The sequence below is a fragment of the Macaca thibetana genome, chromosome 6, assembly GCF_024542745.1.
Source record: "Macaca thibetana thibetana isolate TM-01 chromosome 6, ASM2454274v1, whole genome shotgun sequence".
NCBI lineage: Eukaryota > Metazoa > Chordata > Mammalia > Primates > Cercopithecidae > Macaca > Macaca thibetana.
The window spans coordinates 4,942,632-4,962,014 of NC_065583.1; positions in this window are offsets into that span (position 1 = coordinate 4,942,632).

The window sequence follows — 19,383 nt, forward strand, 5'->3', positions numbered from 1 at the left end:
GAAGCTTCCGGTGACTTTCTGGCTGCAGTGGAAGGAAATCCAGACTCTTTTTTCCAGGGCTACATGCTTCCCCCTACTCCCTTGCTCCATCTGCTTCCATCACTTTCCCCAAACCTCTGAGGGTGGTCCGCACTCCCGGCCTTTGCCCCTGCTGTTCCCAGCTGGTCTGCCCTCCTGTATCCTTAGCAGCCCAGGCCTGAGCTCTCCACCTCCCTCTCCTGCCCCAGGTCCCTGCCCCATCAGCTGTGCTGCCACTGGTGCAGACCACATGCTGTCTTTCTCATTCATTTAATAGCTGGCCTGTCCATCGTCCTCTTCCTTCTCCACTGGAACATGAGCAGGGACCTCTGAGGACATGCCCACCAGATCCCCAGGGCACAGAGGAACATCTGACACACAGTAAGTGCTTCAAAAACAATGTTGAATGGACAGACAAACATGAGCCGTGCTTGCCCCACCCCTCACTGTCCCCTTTAATCCCTGCAGCTGGGAAGACAGTGAGGCCCAGAGGTGTCCAGCTGGAGAGGTGGCCGGCCATGGTCCACAAGCAGCTCTCCTGCCGCTCTACCGGGCCCTGCCCCCAACGCCTCACTGAGGGGTGGGGAAACCTGTGTGTAGGGGCTTTCCTCCCTTCTTTAGCTCCAGATGCTGAGCTGGCACCTGCCTTCCCACTTCCTTCCTAAGGATGCAGTTTCCGGGGTTCTCAGTCCCTCCCTGTGTAGACAGATCCAAAGGCCCAAGTAGTAACACCGTACTCGGAACTGCCGCCGGGTGGGGGTTGTTCCACTCTTTCTATTCAGAAGATGTTTTCCCAGGCTCCTCCTGGTGTTAAATCATTCCTCCAAATTAGCAGGAACACTCATTACCAACCCAACCACCTCCATTAGGCAGGAAATGTGTCTTCTTGTGGCAGCTCCCCCCAGACCTGGGGCCATCCCCCAGCACTCCCTGGATAGGGGTGGGTGGGAGGCTGGCTGGAAGCAGGGGATGGAGCAGGCGCCACTCCTAACTGGCGGTGTGGGGGTGGGGGGTAGCACGGAGCCTTGCCAGGGCGGGTGATAGTCACAATGGCTTCAGGCTCCTCTTCTGCGCCCTTACCCCTCAGTCCCCCAGGCCCCCTGCTCAAAGGGCATACAAGTGCCCTCACTTGTGGGCCCTGCCTCTCTGGTCCTGCCTCTGTAGACAGGCCTGGGTGATGGGTTTTAAGGAAGGCAATGAGGGCAGGGGCATTTGTAAAGCAGTGAGAGACCAGATATCACTTATTTATGGGAATTATCTTAAGAGTTCAGTCCTTTCCACCATGGGAGGCCGAGGCAAGAGGATTGCTTGCGTCTGGGAATTTGAGATCAGCCTGGGCAACATGGCGAGACCCCATCTCTACAAAAAAAAGTACAAAAATGAAAAAGAGTTCAGTCTTTCCACAATCTAAAGTTTGGATGTGGGCTTTCAAAACAGCTGTGGATGCCCTTTGTCTCCAGGCCCCCAGGGCTCCCCACTGCCCAGCTCAGGGCCTGGAAGCTGTCCTGAACTGGGTCTCCCAACAGGTGTGTTGGAGAACTCCAGCTCACTGCAGTTTTCTAACGCGTTACTCACCAGACTGTCTTCAGGGAACAGAAACTGATTAAAAACCAGGCGTGAAATGGCTCATCCTACACAATGGGTATAATAAATATTAGATAACAACAACAACGATAATAATAATTTTACCTGCATCTCCCAGGCTGTCTAAGGAAGTGTCAGCAGCACAGTTACAGACTGGAGAAAATGCAACATTTAGCTGCCTTAAAATAGCCTCCTTTGGCTCATTAGCGGGGTGTGTACCCGAGGGCAGGGGACAGCATTTGTTCAGCTCTGGAATTTCCAGCGTACAGCAGCTCCACACATCATGCCGTGGTATCCTACACACGAGGAAGCCCTTGAGGTCCCAGCATGGGGAAAGCTCCTGTCTAATCTACGATAGGAGGGTGTGTCTAATTGTTCGTTTATCCAGTGAATATTTATTGAGCTCCTACTGTGTGCCAGGCTGTGGATACTCAGAATGAAAACAACTCGGGGTCCGCCCTTGTGGAGTTTCATCTGCTGTAGTGGAAAAATGGCAAGCAAACAAAACCCAAAGCAACCCTGGGAACTTGTTAGAAATGCAGATTCCCAGGCCCCACCCGGACCTGCCAACTGAGGAGCTGTTCTGCTGCCCAGCCATCTAGATGTCCCAAGCCCTCCCGATGAATCTGATGGCCGCTTTAATGGCGCAGGAGCTGGGACCTGAATGACAAGGAGTGGTGAGCCTTGCCAAGCCCAAGGGGAGTGTTCTGGACAGAGGGCACCGCTGGGCACGGTCCTGTGCCAGGCAGAGGGCCCATGTGAGGGAGAGCCGAGCGACGGGGCCAGTGAGCTGCGGCCCGGAGTAGTGTGGGTGACACCAGGGCAGCTGGCAGGGGCTTCTCAGACCTTCCGAAGACATTTGGATGCTGTTCCAGAGGCGCCACTGCTCTCACCTGCCTCCCGGCCTGGCCTGCTGTGGTGTAGAAACCTTGGACTTCACCTTCGCCTTCTTTCTAGGGAAAGGGCAGGGATCAGCTATAACTCCTGTCCTGTGTCTCAAGAGTTTTCCGATTCCATCCAGTGCCCAGCTGGGTTCACTGGTCACTTCTCTCCACCAGTCTAGGAGAGTGGGAGAGGGATGGAGGAGAGATTTCGCTTCTCCTAGAAACACAGAAATGGGTGTGGAGGTGACAAAGGTGGTAGGACCCTAGGGAAAGGCTGGGAGAGCCCAGAAAAAGCAAGCCATGGTGTCGGGATGCGGGAAGGGCAGAAGCCTGGAAGTAAGTAAGGAGAGACTCAGTCACTCTCCCAGTGCCCATGGAGAGACTGGACAGGCCCTGGACCCCCCTTCAAGCTGTCTGGCCAGGAGACTGGTGTGAGCCGCTTGTCACTCCCTCCCCACTCCATCCTGCTGCAGTGGTGAGGTGCAGAGCAGTGCAGCGTGGCCACTGCTAAATCCCTCCCAAGCCACCTCACTGGGCACTCAAGTGATGTACAGCTCCAAGAGACAGACACGAGTCCCAGGGGCCCCACTGGGACAGCTGTCCTGCATGTCACCTCATAAGCCCAGCCCACAGGCACTGCCTCGGAGAGCAGGTCAGCCCCCCTGGAGAAAAGCCTCCTGCCCCGCTTGTTATTCCAGCAGCTCCGGCTGGGGGCATAGACACGTCGGCCTGCCAGGCAGAGGCCCCTCCCAGAAGGTAGGCCGCAAAACCCAAGGAGGGCTTGATGACCTCAGAAACTGGGAACTGGTTGGGCGCGGTGGCTCACACCTGTAATCCCAGCACTTTGGGAGGCCAAGGCAGAAGGATCACTTGAGCCCGGGACTTCGAGACCAGCTTGGGCAATGTAGTGAGACCCTATCTCAAAAAAAAGAGAAAAAAGAAAAAGAAAAAAGAAAAACATCAGAAACAGCACATCATGAACCCTGTGAGGCCACTTGTTCAGTCTTCCCATTTTCAAAGTCTTTCTTGAGCATCCACTATGCCCTGGGGACTGCTCTGGGCCCTGAGGATCCCCCGTCTGTGAATAAGACAAGCTAGGTCCCCTCTTCCCTGGAACTTCCTGTTCTAACGGGATGAGATAATAACACGAGGCTAGTAAATGGGACAGTGACAGGGAGCATGCTGTAGGGTGATGTTCCTGGGGGCGGAGGGCTACCAGGCAAGGCCCCGGAGGGCCTGACATTTTTGCTGAGACATGGATGATGAGAGGGAGCAGAGAGGGACCTGCAGGAAGACCATCCCGGCAGAGGAACAGCCAGTGCAAAGACCCGGACAGCAGCGGGCCCATTACCCCCTGCAAGGAAGCCAGGCCTCAGAAGAGGTGGCAAAATCACTGTCCCTTTTCCCCTGGAACAAGTCCAATCACTCACCTACGTGGGGTTTCTTCTGGTACCAAGGAATAGTCAGAAAAGAGACCAAATCAAATAGAAGCAGTCTGATATTTTCAGGCTATTTGCAGGCCCCTGGAGCTCACATTTGGAGGGCAGGGGAGGGAGTGCCAGCAGAGAGGTGAAGCCAGAGCTTATAGAATGCATCAGCCAGACACAGCGAGGATCCCAGCTCTACTGCTCACCGGCTGTGTGACCTGGGCAATTGCTTCCCATCTCTGGACCTGCATTTTCTTCCCTCTATCTTGCCTTTTTTTTTTTTTTTTTTTTTTTTTTTTGAGACAGGGTCTTGCTCTGTCCCCGAGGCTGGAGTGCCATGGAGCCATCACGGCTCACGGCAACCTCTGCCTGCTGGGCGCAAGTGATCCTCCCACTTCAGCCTCTTGAGTAGCTGGGACCACGGGCGTGCACCATCGCACCCGGCTAATTTTTGTATTTTGTGTAGAGACAGGGTCTCACTATGTTCCCCAGGCTGGTCTCAAACTCCTGGGCTCAAGAGATCCTCCTGCCTCGGCCTCCCAAAGTTCTGGGATTACAGGAATGAGCCTGGCCTCTATCTTGTTACATGTAATTCCTGAAAACGGTATTTATGAAGCACCTGGTAGAGGTAGCTCCTCCATCCACAGTGGCTGTGATTGCAACACCCAAGTTTGAGCCACACTCTGTGTTGTTCTCACAGGAACAGAAGAGGGCATGATTCCTGCGCCCGAGCCCTACACAGGGAGGAAGAAGCATCTGTAGAGAGCAAGGTAGAGCACACAGTGCTGGCAGAGTCGGAGAGGACAGGGTCACTGGGGGCTGTTGTCTCTGTCTTCCCAGCTTATGGGACTTCTTTTCTTGAAACAGAATCCGTCCCTCAGAAGTCTCCCCTCCTCCTTCCTTAGCTCCTGTGAATCAGGTGGGGCCCCCTCCCACCAGGGTCAGGGGCACACTCTGCACCAGACCTGGCCTTTCAGCCCTGTGGGCCCCGCTGCTCTATGGTGATTGGTCAGGGGTGGAGTGAGCATCGCCCTGGGGCCTTGGCAGAACCCTGGCCAAAGGTTTCTCTTTCCACAGGGGTTGCTAAACCGCAGGGTGGGCACCTGGACTACCGGAGCCATCCCTCCTCTTCTTGCAGAGGGCCTTCTGAGAATGAAGTCACACAGAGGCCAAAAGAGCCCAGAGATGGAGAGAGACCAAGCACTCATGATGCTGTTGGAGTCCCTGGAACCACCCAGGCCTGGTCCGGCAGCACCATCTCTGGACTTTAAAGTGATGTCAGACAATTCTCTTTCGGCTCATGTCAATTTTAATTGGGTTTCTGTCACTTGCGACCAAAGATTCCTGACTGATTCAGAGGATTTCATTAGGGGAGATACAGCTTGAGCTTCCAAGAAGGATCTGAATTGATGATTAGGGAGAGACAAGAGTGTGTATTAGGGAATGGTAAGAAATGAAATTGAGAGGTGGTGTGGATGCGTGTTCGTTGCTGCCTCAACATCCATTTTCTCCCCTCCCCCTTCCTCATGGAATCTGGAATTTCCTAGCCATGCATTTTGGTAAAATTGACCCCTAATGCAGCTTCAGAGGTGGGCCCAGGTTAGCTTAGCTGATAGCATTTTCCATCCCCATGTCCAGGTGGAGATAACTGAATCATGGCGGGGGTTTCCCTCACCCTATTCTCCTGATAGTGAGTGAGTTCTTATGAGATCTGGTGGTTTTATGAGGGGCTTTTCCCTTTTTTGCTGGGCACTTCTCCTTGCTACCGCCATGTGAGGAAGGATGTGTTTGCTTCCCCTTCCACCATGATTGTAAGTTTCCTGAAGCCCCCAGCCATGCTGAACTGTGAGTCCATTAAACCTCTTTCCTTTATAAATTACCCAGATTTGGTATGTCTTTATTAGCAGCATGAGAGCAGACTAATACACTCCCATTGCACAGCGATAGGTGTGCATAAATGAAGTAGTGCATGGCCCAACATCAGCATAATCAGGGCCAATGAGGTTCCATTGTGAGGCTTTAATTTAATCATGGGAAACATTCCCATTGAACACAAATAAGAAAGTGGCCTTGGAAGCTTCTGGTAGCCATCTTGCAACCATGAGAAGAGAGCCTGCTGAGAATGGAGCCTGTACCAGGGCAGATTCAATAAATGGAAGCACTGGGCCACATTGTTGGAGTCTTGGAACGGGCCACACCTGAAGGAGGATCTACCCTGAACTACTCAGCTACATGAACCAGTAAAGTTCCTTTGGGCTTAGGAAGTTTGATTTAGTTTTCTGGCATGTGTAAAAAAGAATCCTGTCTGCTTCAAATGAGACTCAAGGTGAGGCTCTCATTTTCTGATGTCCCGCCCTGCAGTGGCCTAGGTCAACAGCAACACTCCATCCTCCTAGTCTGCACCCTGTGGCCTCTAGAAAAGAATTTTGTTTTTCTCAAATTCTCAGGCCACCAGAATGCAGGGAGCCTCTCTAGGGCCTTGGAACTGAGGCTCCTGAAAGGGCCAGGGATCGATGGAAGTTTGTGTGCCATGTGGGCTGGAGTGATCTCAGAGCCCCAGACACCCTGGAGGAGACAATAACTCACGCCGGGTCCTCCTCTGCCCTTCCCCCAGCCCATCCTGGGCAAGGACAGCCATCAATCCCACTTATCAGTCCTCTTATTTCATCCTTTATCCAGCTGTCTTGGGTGTCACTCCACATCCTTAACGCAGAGTTATGAGAGATTGAGCGCTCAGGCCTGGGCTGGCTGAAGGATTCATGGGTCCAGAGCTGCCCATTCATCAGGGAGAAATTGCCGTGGCTTTGGGGGTGGGGTGGAATATGATTGACTGGCTCAGGGAGAGGGGGCTTTGCTCTCAGCAGCTAGAAATATCAAAGTCACGGCAAGGAGGGTAGGGATGTTGGGTGAGAAGACCCCCACATTCCTGTGAAGACAATCCTAGGCCTACGGGTTATAAGCAAGACCAGCTCCAGGAACACGGAGCCAGGCAAGTCGTTGGCTCAACAATTATAGGGCATCCCAGGCAGGGGAACCTGGGAGGATGAGTCCGACTTGCCCCAAAGCAATCCAAGGAATCTCCAAAAAATGTGTGTCAGTCCCTGGCTACCCTGGTTAACCACACCGCACCCCCACCCCCAAATGGCTGCCCACTACAGTTAAAGTAAAACCTCTGCTCCTGACCCCAGCTTCTGAAGTCCTCTTTGATGGAGCCCCTGCCCACCTCACCTGCCACGCCCCAGCCCCTGCTGCCTCTGCCTGTTCTTCAAACACCCAAGACCTTTGCGCTCACTGTCCCCTCTGCCTGGAGACTCGCCCCCCAGGGTCTCACATGGCTGGGTTCCTTGCCGCGTTCAGGACTCAGGGCTCCAGAGAAAGCTTTCTTGCCCCCTCCTTGTCTCCTGCAGCCCCCTGGCTGTTTCATTCCCCTCACAGTGCCTAGCACTGGCCCAAATCGCCTAAGGTTCCTTTTCCCTTTACTTGAAGAGATGCCAACTAGTAACCTAGTCCCTGAGGGCAGGGTTCTGTCTGTCTTCTCCATCGCTGGGTCCCCAGGCAGCTCTCACTGTGTCGCTGGACATCACGGGCACTCTATAAAAGTATGTTAAGTGCATAAACTACCACCCTCCACAGCCAGGCTCCAGGACGAGGCATCCTGGAAAGGGGCGATTGCCCGAGGCTGTGCTGAGGACTGAGTTTTCTGTAGACCCCATCCGGATGGCTTCTCTAGCAGACAGAGGGAAGGGAGGCTGCTTGTTCGGGAGGCATGGCTATTTTGTGTCGCCAGGAGGTTGCCATGGGAACGCCCGGCTGTGCAGCAAAGACCCCCCTTAAAGTTAGAGATGTAGAGATATGAAGAGATGGCGCAAGTCAATGAAGTATGGACCAATCTCTGCAGAGCCTCGGCCGTCGGGAGGGGAGGACTTTCGGGTCACCCTCACCTGCCCTCAGCCTTATCGTGCCACTCTTCTCTGTCCCTTCACTCGTACCTTCTCTCATTCCCAGCCTGTTTCTATCTGTGTGATCAGGAGCACCCACCTGGGGGCCACAGGTCCTGCTGAGGTCACCCAGGCATCTACCATCCAGGTGTTGGGTGATGGAAGAAGCATGACAGTAAACGTAGACGTGGGAGATGAAGCATGACAGCAAGCATGTATTGAGCACTTACCGTATGTATGTCAGGATCGATGCAGCAAACATGTATTGAGCACTTACTGTATGTATGTCAGAATCGATGCTTATACCAGTTACTGGACTCAATCCTTACCTGGCCCCAGAAGGGGGGTGTATCAGCCCCACTTTACAGACGAAGAAACTAAGGCTCAGAGAGGTTACGTGAAATTTCTGGAAATTCCCACCTAACACGAGGTAATTCCAGCGTTAGAACCCAGGGAGTCCAAATCAAGCTCCAAACCAGGGAGTCCAAATTCAGGCTCTTAACCACTCTGCCATCCCAGCAATTCTAAACACAAGCAAGCCTGGTAATTCCTGCGTATTGAATGGTTACTGCAGGCCAGGCGCTTTGTTTCCTGTATTAGTCCATTTCCATGCTGCTGATAAAGACATACCCAAAACTGGGAACGACGTGAGGTTAAATCAGACTCACAGTTCCACATGGCTGGGGAGGCCTCAGAATCATGGCAGGAGGCGAAAGGCACTTCTTACATGGCAGCAGCAAGAGAAAATGAGGAAGAAGCAAAGGCGGAAACCCCTGATGAACCCATCAGATCTTGTGAGACTTATTCACTACCACGAGAATAGCACAGGAAAGAGGCCCCATGATTCAATTTTCTCCCCCTGGGTTCCTCCCACAACACGTGGGAATTCTGGGAGATACAATTCAAGTTGAGATTTGGTGGGGATACAGCCAAACCATATCATTACATAGGTGCCTTTGTTATTTCACACTGGGAAATGAAGGGTGTCAGGAATAAAGTTATTCACCAAGTGGTAGTTTGGACCTACATACTTGCCCAGAGTCCAAGTTCGTGGGCCCTGGACACACAGGGCCGGAACAGACCCTCCAGCCTGGCCACCCTTAAATTCCAGGGTTTAAGGAAAGGCAACACTTCCTTTCCCCAAACCCCACCATGCCCAGGGCCTGGGGAGGGCACTGAGGATGTCCAGCAACCTGACCAGAACGAGTGGCCCTGTGTGGGCTGCAAGATGCCCTTGGACCACAGCCTGGAGGGAGCATGGCATCCCCTGTCCAGGGTCGGGGCCAGGCGGGGTATCACTCCACTGCTCACATGGGCAGGGCCCTTCTCGGAGCCTGGCCCTCCTCACTGGAAATGTGGAATAACTCTTCTCGCCGCTTTAGGGGTGTCGAGGGTGCCTGTGAACTTGTCCGTGAACAGGGCTGCCGCAGCGCGGGCGGGTCCGCCACTGGGAATCAGATGAGTGAGAGTCGGTATTTACTGCTGCGAGTATCCTTCCTTCCTCACCCTCCAAACAGATCCTCTCCAAGGCATTTAAATGGAGATTAAATTATAAAACTTTAATTCAAATGCAGTTTTCTAGGAATCTGCCAACTGCACGCGGTGGCTTAGAGCCGAGCAGCTCTGCGAGGGCCAAACGCAGCCCGGCCTGGAGGTGGCCCCTCAGCTTGCTGCGAGGACGCACTCTCCAGGCCTCTCCTGGGCTCTTGCTGTGCCTGTCTCCTGGCTGTGCCTTCAGCCAACACCGGGGAACAGGAAGCGGGGGTGGGGTGGGATAGGATTGGATAGTGGAGATGGGGTGCCTATTGTTCTTTTAAGCCATGACTGGTGTCTTCCCCCAGAAAGAAACCTCTTTCTCCCAGGCCCTTGGCAAGAAAAGGCATGAGACATCTGACAAAGGGAAGCCAGACATCTCTCTTCATTCCAGAGGGCAAACAGGGCTTTTCTGGGAAGTCCTCCAATTTTCTCTCTGATGCTGCCCCCCCACCACCCTGCCACCAACGTCCAGAATGTCAAAGCTCTAAATAACCTAGCACCTCTCTGTGTTTGCATTAGTTACCCGTCACTGCAATAAAGCTGTGTCACAAACTACTCCAAGAATCTCAGTGACTGAAACCCACAATCATTTCTTTTTTCTGTCCATAGGCTTCAGGCCACAGGTCAGGCTCAGCTCTGTTTCACATGTCACATTCCAGGACCAGAAGCTACCTGGGGGGTGCTCTTCTCATGGTGGCTGGAAGAACACAAGGAGACCCTCAAAACCACACACACAGGCTCGGCGCAGTGGCTCACGCCTGTAATCCCAGCACTTTGGGAAGCCGAGGCGGGTGGATCACCTGAGGTCAGGAGTTTGAGACCAGCCTGTCCAACATGGCAAAACCCCATTGCTACTAAAAATACAAAACTTAGCTGGGCATGGTGATCGGCGCCTGTAATCCCAGTTACTCGGGAGGCTAGGGCAGGAGAATTGCTTGAAGCCAGGAGGCGGGGATTGCAGTGAGCTGAGATCATACCGCTGTACTCCAGCCTGGGCGACAGAGCGAGACTCAGTCTCAAAAAACAACAACAATAACAACAAAAACAAAGCGAAAAATGAAGCCCACACACACTGCTCGCATCACATCTGCTAACACTCCATTGGCCACAGTGAGTTATGGGGCCAAGTCCAACATCACTGGGGTGACAATGTGTCCTCAGTCCATTTGAATGGAAGTCACTGCAAAGTCACATGGCATTATGTTAAAAAAACAGCAAAATAACAACAACAACAAAAGTGACCTGGCAAAGAGTGCAGTGCTGTGAGTCCATTACAGGGAGGCAGGGCTTACAAACAGGATGGAGTGTCAGCTGGTCACTCCTTCAAGTCCATTTGCCTTTGGCGGGTTTCCCCTTCCTGCCTTTGGAGGAGACGCATCTCCACTGACCCCATTCCTGGCTATAGGGTGGGACCAGCAGGCTCAAGACAGTCTGACACCCTATTCCATAGCCACAGTCATTGACTCAAAGATAGGCCTTTGACCTAAGTCAATGAGGGACACTGAATCCCCAAAATAAATCCAGAAAGCCCCTCCCTTCCTCACCAGAAATAACAAAGAAACACAGAGTCCAAGGGGCTTTTTGGCGACCGACCTCTGCCTCTGAGAGGAACCAGCCTGAGGATGAAGCTGTGGAAAACAGTGCAGAGGTTCAGAAAAACTCAGGTCCTGGGGTGATGGGATTTAGCTGGATCAAGCTTTACCTGAAACTTGACTACCGCTTAACTTTTCACTTATAAGGGCAAATACATTCCCTTTTTGGTTTTGGCCAGTTTGAGTTTCATCCTCCATCATTTGCAACCCAAAGATTCCTGAGTGATAGTGATGACATCAGAGAGAAGACAAGAGAGAAGGAAAGCTTCCTAGCCTTTTCACCTCCTTACACAGCTCCGCACCAGCCGTGAGTGTAGGCCCGAGAGCATGGTGAGATTTGATCAGCTCCACCAAGACGGTTCAGAGCCAGCCAGTTCCCCATGCTTTGCTGCACCCGCCATGGGCTTCATCGAGCCAAACAATCACCCCTTTCATTGAGACCTGCTTACCTCTGGATGCAGCCTCCAGGCGCTGGCTGGCCCCGAGGGCCAGGGAGTCTGGAACTCCTGCCTCATAGATCAAAGATCCGTTTGCACGGAGTGGGAGAATGTAGGTCATTTTTCAATGCGTATGGCTACCTTTGGGCAACCATGAATGTCAGAAGTGTGGCTGGGATGGCAGGGCTTGGTCCATTGGTATTTGTCTCAGAAGGAGCTGCCTACATCTACCCACTCACCAAATATGGGGGGATCTGGAAAAGGGGATATGGAGTGTGTTCCCCACAACACATACACTATAAATAGGGATGACTTTGACTCTCTCTGGACCCCAAAGCCTTCCTCCCATCCCTTAGACACTGAGATAAGAGACAACTTTTTTTGTTGTGATTGTTGTTTTTAAATCTTGTTTTGTGAAAGAGAGAAAGAAAAAAGGCAAGTCCATTAAGTCATTTATTCCTAATGCTCCAAACATCACCGGCTGCTGGGGTAGTTGAGCAGTAAATCTGGGCTTGCAGAAAAATCAAGAAAATTAGTGCTTGTGAAAGGGAAAGACTGACAGCCCTGGATAGGGACGCACAGCCTGCCGGCTCCTCCTCTCCCTCCATGAAGCCCCTCTCTGCTCCCTCCAAAGCCGCTGGGCACTCCTTCCTCCTCTGTCCTGGAGCCCCTGCATAGCACCCCCACCCCCACCCCAGCGCAGCTCCACTCCCCTCTCCCCTACAAATCCTCGCTCCGCAGCCTGGACGGATAGTGCCCCCATCAGGCCACACTCGGCCCTGGGCTATGGGCACTTGTGTGACAAAGACAAACACCCGTGGGGGGATTAGGAGAACGCAGGCAAATCTCCACTGGTGACCCCAATTTCAGATTCGAACCCAGGTCTCCAGAAGTGAGTATGAAGAAAGCACCTAAATTAAAATGCTAATTACTGTCTCTGCAATTGGTAACCAGACAGTCGCTTGTGTCTATTATTAACAGCTCCCGCCGCAGCCCCAGCTCGCCCAGAGACACGGATGATTTAAAGATTCAGGTGCAAGAGAAAATAGCATGAAGCCATGTCTGTGTGGTGGGGTGCAGCTGGCGCCGGTGCCACTCCCACGCTGCCCAGAGGTGACGAGGGCATGGGCCACCCAGGCCCCTTCCTGGATGGAAACTTGGGAAGTGGATAGATTGCTGGACCAACAAGATAAGGTCAACTCTGGTGTTTAAAATACCTGCAGAGGTGGGCGCAGTGGCTCACGCCTGTAGTCCCAGCACTTTGGGAGGTCAAGGCAGGTGGATCACCTGAAGTCAGGAGTGCAAGACCAGCCTGACCAGCATGGTGAAACCCCGTGTCTACTAAAATAAATAAATAAATAAAATACAAAAAATTAGCCGGGCCTGGTGGCCTGTGCCTGTAATCCCAACTACATGAGAGACTGAGGCAGGAGAATCACTTGAACCCGGGAGGTGGAGGTTGCAGTGAGCAGAGATCGCACCACTGCACTCCAGCCTGGGCAACAGAGTGAGACTCCGTCTCAAATAAATAAATAAATAAATAAATAAATAAATGCCTGCAGAGCCCTCTGTGGCTCCCAAAGGACATCCATATTTTCTTAATTAAACCCCAGGGTTTGGAGAGCGTAGGAGTTTGAGCTCTGATCCCCAGGCAGGAAGAGGGCCAGGTAAGATTCCATCCTGGGCATGAAGCCTCCCCTGCCACTGGTGGCTCCTGGGATCCGGGACTGCCCAGGCACATAGTGAAGGAGGGAAGGGTTTGCCTATGGGGAAAATGTGGCCCCTGAGCTGCCTGTTCCCACTGAGTCGTACTCCACTGTCACACTGGCCTCCAGAAATCAGACAGAGCAGGTCTCCAGGGAGCCCTTGGACCTTAGCAATGCCCATGGAAGCTGGCCAGGCCGAGCGCTGAGGCCACGGGAGACCACAGGGAAGGAATAAAGGAGGAACATGTAACACCCAGTAGAACAAACAGCAGAGCCAGAAGAGACCAAGTGTTCACTCTCCTGTGTTCACCGTGGGTGCACAGGGTGGCCGCACTGCCTGATAAGGACCGGGGTGGGTTCAGATCTCCTCCATAAACTCACTGTCCAGATGCACAGAGGCTGCAAGGCCGCGTCCCCCTCACATCATCCTGTAAAGCTGCTGCCACAGTAACCCCACCCCACCCTGAGATGACCTCATCCTGCATCTGTGGGCTTGGGACGAGGTCTGCTTGGTGTCCCCAAAACATGGCTCCAGACACAGAGGGTGCCCTGTGATGTCTTACCGAACCAGTGAATAAATAAGTTAGATGCTCTGACCGAACAGCCTCACACAGGCCTGGGCCAGCTCCTGCCAGCTCCTAGGAACCAACTGTTAAATATTCAAGATTCGTGGGTTTGGTCGTTTAACAATTGGTAGCTTGAGATCAGCCAGGGTGAGGGTATTTACACCACAGCCATCAGCAAAGGCTCCCAGTCCGGGCTCTTTTCTACCCAGCCCCACTCCTAGCAAAACACCAAAAGCCAATCTTCTTAATCTGAGTTAATCTCCTTAATCTGCAAAATCTTCCAAATGCAGGGAAAGTTGAAATGCCTCCTGCAGTAGGTCCTGCTCCGTTTCCTCTGACGCATTAATTCCTATCTTTTCAGCCACCTCCAGCAAGCCCCAGGGCCCCTTGGAGCTGGTGCCAGAAGAGTTAATTCCCATCACCTCCCCATCCCTTCCTCAACACACCACCTGTTCTGCTCGGGCTCTGGCCCCAGGTGGGGTATAAACACCCCCAGTGATGAATGGCCCGGCAAGCAGCAGTGCCGGTGACGCTGGGGCCCTCTGCTCCCTCCACCACCTGTTCTATCCCAGCTGGAGGGGGGGTACTGGAGGAGGGGGCTTCCATCTGAGTCAGAATCATTCATCCTAAGTAATTAGCTGCCAAAGAGAATGGAAACCTGCAGCCGGGGAGCAGAGGTCTCCCCCCAGCCAGCTTCTCCAAACTCCTCCTGCCCCAGACTTGCCTCTGGAGGCTGCTGGGAGAGCTGGAAACCTGAGGAGGCCAGAAAACCATCTGCCAGGGCTCAGGTCTCTTTGCAGATCAAAAGCTAAGCCACTCCTTTCAAGACTGCTTCTGTCAAGCCCTGCCTTGTCCAACCCACAGCTTCCCTCCCAAGGCTGCTGTGCCGGGCCTCTCAGTCACCCTCTCCCGAGCTGTACTGGTTGAGTTGTATTGGTTACCTGTGCCTAAGGTGTCTCAGCCCAGGGAAAGCGAAGGCGTCATCACCCGCCGAGTCAGGCCCCGATCTTGGACCCCCCGTGTGGGTAGCTGGGTTTGGGTTGTGCCTGATGCCCAGGTCCCATCTTCCACCCATTTTGGTGCTTTCCCCCAAAGCAGGCAATGTAGGTGCCCTCTGCAGTGTATGCCAGCCCAGCCTCCAGCCGCCAGCACCTGCAACCACATTTCTTTGCCCGAGACCTTTCTCTGACATCTGGATGCCACTCTGCCCATGTTGCCACAGGCCAGAGTGCTGGAAAATAAGGCCCCCCGAGAGCAGCCATCAGCCAGTAACTGATAGGAGTTGGTGTCTAGCTGCTCATAATCCTCCCTTCGTGCAGGGTACTCGGAGGCACGCTGTCCACACTGGGCCCAGCCCTGCAGGGTGGAGCCCTGGTCGCCCACAGTGGAAACTCACTGAGAGCGCTCCCTCTCCTGGCTGCTCCTTCCCCTTTCCCATTCCCCCACCACCTCCCAAATGAACTACTTGCACGGGAAACCTTGTCTCAGGGTTTGCTTCCGGGGGATGCGAACTAAGGCTGCCTCCTTCCAATGCATGGCTGAGTACCTGCTGTGTTCCAGGCGCTGCAGCGAGAAAAGGACACAGGTGTGCAGGCTCTGCCCTGGGTTGGGTCTATGTGGGAGGATTGGCAATGGACAAGGAATCAAATCATATCCTCTTAGATGGTTTTAAACACAATGATGAAAATGCAACCGGATGATGGCAGTGATGCGGAAGAGTTTGTTTTAGAGGAAGAGAGGGCAGATAGGGAAGAGCGGATCTCTCCAAAGGAGGGTCAGCCACGCAAAGAGCAGTGGGAAGAATATTCCAGGCAGTGGGAACAGCAAATGCAAAGGCTGTGTCATGCGCGTGAGCGAGTTCGGTGTTAGGAACACGTAGAAGGCATTGTGGTAGGAAGGAGGTGGGCCAGGAGAAGGTGGAAGAAGTGAAGTAGGAAAGAACGCCGAGGCTGGACCTGGTGGGCCCCTGCAGAGCACGAAAAGGAGTCTGTGGGTTCAGGAGCACTGGAAATCTTGGGCAGGGTTGAGAGGGGAGGGGGAGGTTTGCTCGGCATCACGGAGCATTGCTCAGCCTACTGCGTGGAGACTGGGTGGAGCGGGGGCAGAAGTGGATTACAGAGGCAGCTGAAGCTCCCCCACCCTTAATCTAAATGGGAGATGCTGGTGCTTGGAGCAACTCCATGTTCTCTGCAGGTGAACCTTCCATTCGAAAACCTGCCCTTTCTCTGCCTAGGACCAGTCCCTGGCCTGTGGGTGCCGTTCCCCAGGCCCCTTCAGGCTGGGGGTGACCTCCAAACCTCAGGCTGATGCTTGAGTCCTTGCTCCCTCTGGAGTCCCCCACAATGCCAAGCGCCCCTGCCCACCACTTGCCCAGGGAACATCCTTGCTCCCCGTGGCTGGGCATCACTAGGGGCCTCCCAGCTCTTGCCTGCTCACGAGTGAGTGAGTGTCATTCCAGATTGAAGTGCCACCGCCACCCAGACCCTGGCCTTCCCTAGTCCAGCGCCCAGAATGGCCCTCGCAGGGCCCAGGCAATGATCATTTAGTGGCACGATGAGCTTGCAGCAGCTTTCCCTGAGCTTCTCAGAGCACATTAACTACATTAGTTTTTACTCAATATCCATCAAGAAACCCTTGAGAGAGCTGAAGGACGTGGCTTAGCCCTAGTTTACAGACGGGTTGTACAAACAGAAAGGTTTCCACATTTTTCAGGAGCACCGAGGAACAGAGCCCCTGTTTGCTGAATCCTAAACCGGCATCAATCACAAATGGGCACAGTTAGGGGAAGAGTTTAAGCCTTGTATGGAAACCAGGTTCGGGGCCTTGGTGCCTGCCTCTGCTGGGGAACAGGCACCACAGAGCTGCAGACCCCTGCCCGGGGACTAGGGGAGAGCTTGCTCTTGCTCTCTCAGAAGGGTCCCGGGTTGCCTGCCGGGCTGGCTCCATCCCGCTTCAGTACTGAGCTTTATGGTATAACTCTAACGCTCAGGGCGTGGTGGCACATGCCTGTAATCCCAGCACTTAGGGAGGCCAAGGCTGGAGGATTGCTTAAGCCCAGGAGTTCAAGACCAGCCGACAATCTCTCTTTTGTAGAGATAGGGAGTCCCCTATCTCTACAAAACATATGAAAATTAGCCAGGCATGATGATATACACCTGTGGTCCCACCTACTTGGGAGGCTAAGTCAGAAGGATTGCTTGAGCCTAGGGGGTTGAGGCTGCAGTGAGCCAAGATTGTGCCACTGCACTCCAGCCTGGGCAACACAGCAAGACCTTGTCTCAAAAAACAAAAGAATAATTCAAGGGCCACTGAGAACTATGTTCTGGGTCCAGGGCAGGAGCAAGAAAAGGTCTAGCAGAGTCTGGGGCATAGACAGCTAGTTATTAACTGCCGCCAGTGTCTATTCTCCCCTCCCTCTGCTCTCCCCTCCCTTCTGGCTCATGGCTGGCAGAATCGACACCCTCTCCAGCCTCCCTGCCACATGACTAAATTCGGACCGTAACGCTGTAAGCATGAGTGGAGCGTGCAGTTCTGGGAAGTGTCCTCAAAGGCAGAACATGTCCTTCTCAGTCCCTTTCTCCTCTCGGCAGCTGGAACTAAGCAGCCACCTTGGCTGGTGAAGTGGAGGAGGTCTCCTGCAGAGGAGGTCGCCGTCCACCGGAAGAAGGCTCTTCTAGTCCCAACTCCTGCCTGCGGGCTCTTGACTGTTTGAGAGAGAAATCGCTTCTATCTTGTTTACAGTGCTGCTTTTTTCTTTCAAGTGGCTTCTATCACTCCTAGCTGAACCCAGTCCTGTTCGCTATAGACTAGAACCTAGATCTGTCTGTTCCCAGGGCCCAGGCCCACCCACCAGCCCACTGCTCTGTGGGTCCTCGTGAAAGGCCATAGTGGTTGGAGGGGTGGTTAAGCTCCAGATGTGTGAATGAGCCGCCCGATAAGGCAGGTGGCCCTGGCTTGGCTGAGGCCCCCGTGCAGCTCAGCTAGAAGGTGCTGGGGGTGACCCCATGGGGTTTCTGGAACAGGCTGGAGTGTTGGCTTTTGACAAGGACAGGAAAAGAGCTTGAAGAATGGGCAGGCTGAGGACAAGGACAGCGACTGCAAATTACTTGCTGGCTGGCTTCAGTCCAGCCTCTGGCAAAGCAAAAAGGAAATTCTCAACTGGTCCCCATACAGTTAGAAGAACGTGGCGATGAGGCGGCCTCAGATGTCCCATCCTCATCCTCTGACTCAGTCCTTGTACCCATTGCACAGAAAGGAACCCATGGCTCCCCTTCTACCTCCTGGGAGCACGAGCCAGCTGGTGACCACAGAGCGGATATCATCTGTGTCTCTCTGGCCCCACATCCGTTCGTCCTTCTCACTGCTAACAGCACCCAGTTTCTCTGTGGGAATCCCCATTGTCCCTGCTTTCAATCCATGAGCTTCAGATGGAGCAGACCTCACCCCAGGGTCCAAGGCTGCCACGTGGCTCAGGCCAGGCCAGATAATTTAAATTCCTCCAACTACCAGGCTGGGCCAGGGATGGACATGTGACCCGTAAGACCCAGTGAGACTGGAGGAGATGTTCTTTGTTCCTGGGTTTGAACCTGGGAGGGTATAACCCTTTTGCTACCACATGGAGCCTCAGGGTGAAGCTAATGTGGAAACTAGCAGAGCCAAGAGACAGACAGGAGCCCTCCTGGTTCTAGATGGCTCCAAGCTGAAGCTCATCAGCCCTGGACATGTATATATCAGCAGATTTCTTCCCCCATCACCACCCAGAGCAACTCGCCTACGTACGTTCTAGTCTCTCTGACTGGAACGTCATTCCTTCTCCAGCTGGCAAAATCCCCTCCAGCATCTTAAGGCAAATGTAAACTGCTCCCCCCACCATGAAGGAGCCGGCTCTCTCCCCTGCCCCAGTCGAGCACCGATCACATAATTGGGAACCATTTTCACGTGGGCTCCACCTCCCCATAGGAGTCTCCTCAGCCCAGGACCTGCATCTCCTGTAACTGTATCCAGCACCCAGCATCCAGTAGGCGCTCACTAAATACCGGTTGAATAAATAAATGAATGACTGCAGAGAAGCAAGCTAATCGTTCATCAAGTTTATGGATGACATGGAATTGGGAGCAGTTTCTAGCCAGAGGTGAGAATCGTAAAGCAGATTGGCTTTCGCAAATGAGACTACAGCAAGACGGAATCGGAATTGGATGACGTTCATTAAGTAACTAGTTTGAGGAAGTCGTCGCCGGGAGTGTGTGAGAGCTGGGGATATAATGGTTTCTGTGCATGTTCCAAGACAAGCTGTGGGTGGCAGGCTGGACAGGGGGCGAAAGAAGTTGGCTGTCAAGAGCTGGGGTTAAAACAGGGTCGAGGTCAGTTCACGGGCTTGTGACAGGCAAGACCCCAACAAGTCCTTCTGCCACCAGAAGCCACCCCTAGCTCTATTTTAGATGCAGGGGAAGCAAGGGAAAAGCTTTTAAAATACAGAGGACAAACTGGATTTCTGAAGTCGGGTTAAAGAAACTGGGGTTGCTGCATCTGGAAGCAAAAAGAGGAAAAACCACTTCCCGGCGTGGGCTTTAATGAGGGTGCCGCTCCCCAGAGTGGGAAAAGCATCCCCGCTCCCACCGGGAAGAGCCCTGTGCCCCAGAAGAAGGGTGACAGGCAGAGAGGTGGTGGCAGCCCGCCCTGCCCCCACTGCAGCCTC